Source organism: Merops nubicus, unplaced genomic scaffold (genome assembly GCF_000691845.1).
Source record: "Merops nubicus isolate BGI_N331 unplaced genomic scaffold, ASM69184v1 scaffold26767, whole genome shotgun sequence".
NCBI classification, from domain to species: Eukaryota; Metazoa; Chordata; class Aves; order Coraciiformes; family Meropidae; genus Merops; species Merops nubicus.
The window spans coordinates 11,991-14,022 of record NW_008621383.1 but is presented as its reverse complement, the minus strand read 5'-3'; positions in this window follow the sequence as shown (position 1 = coordinate 14,022).

Here is a 2,032-nt window from a genome sequence, read left to right as displayed (position 1 = left end):
GGGGCCCGGGAGGGCGGATGTGCCCCGGGTCTCCCCCACAGCAACGCAGCTGTGAGCTAAGGAGCCAGGCGAGCGGCGAGAGCCAGGCCACTGGCCACGGTCGAACCGCCCCGTGGAGCCGCGTGGCTCCAGCCCCGCTCCCGCTCCCTTCGTGCTCCCCCTGCCCCTGCTCCACTCGGGAACAGCTTGCTGAGGGCGTGACTCCAGCACAGCTTCACCTGGGGGAGATTCAGATGCTTTTAGCTGCCCTCTCGTCCAGCCCCCAGCACAGGACAGTGCTTCCTTGGGTGAGATGAAGGTCTGGAAAGCTGAGGACACCTGGGGAGCACCGGGCTCGGCAAAGGCGACACGGGCTGCAGCGTCCGTGGTCAAATGCAGAGTCTGCCAGAGCAGGGGTTTCATCCCGGGTGTTATTCAGAGCAGAGAGCTGCACTGGGCAAAGATCTTCACCCCCCACATCACAGCTCAGGCCACCTTTCTGGAGGCGAGGGTGAAGTGCCCAACATGTGTTTTCTTCATTCGATTAGCCACTTCAGGAGAAAACAATAGACATGCTCTCCAGAGGGTCAGGCCAGTGCAGAACAAACCAGGTCGCTGGGAATGCAGGGATCCTGTTCTCCACAACAACACCTGCTGGAGCAATCCCAGAGGCTCCGGGGACCCTGCCTCAACAGCCAGAACATCAGGAACTCCAGCAGCTTCCTTCCCTGGAGTCAACACAATGCGCCAGAACAAAGGCATCCCCCTCTCGCCTGGCACGACTGTCACTGGAAACGGGCCATATCCTGCAAACTCAGATACTGATCAGCCCCTTGTTAGCTCCAGAACATGTGTGTGCAGAAAGAAACAGCACCTCAAGAACTCCATGTCTGCCACATAAATAACCACCTCTCCTCACGTTACACCAGCAAATCCACCTTCTGACTGAATTTTCAGATGGGGCTGAATGGGCTGCACCAGCAACACCCCCACCCGACCTTGGCAGCATCCTGCAGCCTTCTGCACAGCCGTGAAGACGTGCCCAGCAGCAGCTCCTGGTACATGGGACCCCCGTTAGGGTGACAGTGGGGCTGTCTCTCCCAGAGCAGCAGCTGCCCGGCCGCTTGACCCCAACTCCTGCAGCCTGACACGTACAGACCTCCCTCTGCTGTCCCACAGACCGTGCCCGGGGGCTGCTGCCCCAGCCCAGCAGCACGCACGGGCTGGGGACTCTGCTCACGCCTCTTCCAGGAGCACTTCCCTTGCTCCAACGCAGGCAAAGCGGCAGCACGGCTGCTCCCAACCTCCCCTCGTGAGCCTGGCCCTGACAACTCTTCAGCTGCCCTTGGAAACCTCTGCAATCTCCACCCGGGCCCTGTCCTGCAGCGCTGGGGTGCCTGGGGGTGATGTGCCTGCTGCAGGGCTGTCGGGCTGCCTGAGGGCCCCCGGACAGCACATCTCTCTTTCCTACACCTGGTACAATTCCTTCATTTTTTCCCCCTGACTCTTCCTCTGAGTGCTCACCACAGCTGTAGATACCAGCTGGGGACAGATGGTGGGTTTCCAGCACTGTGCCATGGGTCCCTTTCCCAGCTCAAAGCCCACCTGCATCTGGGGAGTATCCTGCTGGTGTAGTGGGCTCTGGCTTGTGCACAGGGCAGCTGCTGTGAGAACCAACTTTGGCACATCTCACTGGCGGTGAGGACATTGCTGCTGAGCATCCCTCACGTGTAGCTCCCCACCCGCACCCTGGCACTGCCCAGATATCACCCAGGGTCTCCTCCTCCTGCCCAGGAGGAGTTTCTGCTGTGGAGAAGGGGAGAACATAGCTACAGACCCAGCCACGTCCGCCTGTGGTGGAGGACAATGGGACCTCGCTGGAACAATCAAGAACCATCCTGGGTCTGCGGGTGGCTTCTGCACAAATCCCTGCTCTGGGCAAGTCACTGTGGTCCATGCACTTCACTGCAGTCATGACTCACCCAGATGAGACACATTTTTAAGACCAGGCATTCCAGTACTCTATTTGTACTGGGAAAACACTGACCCTTGA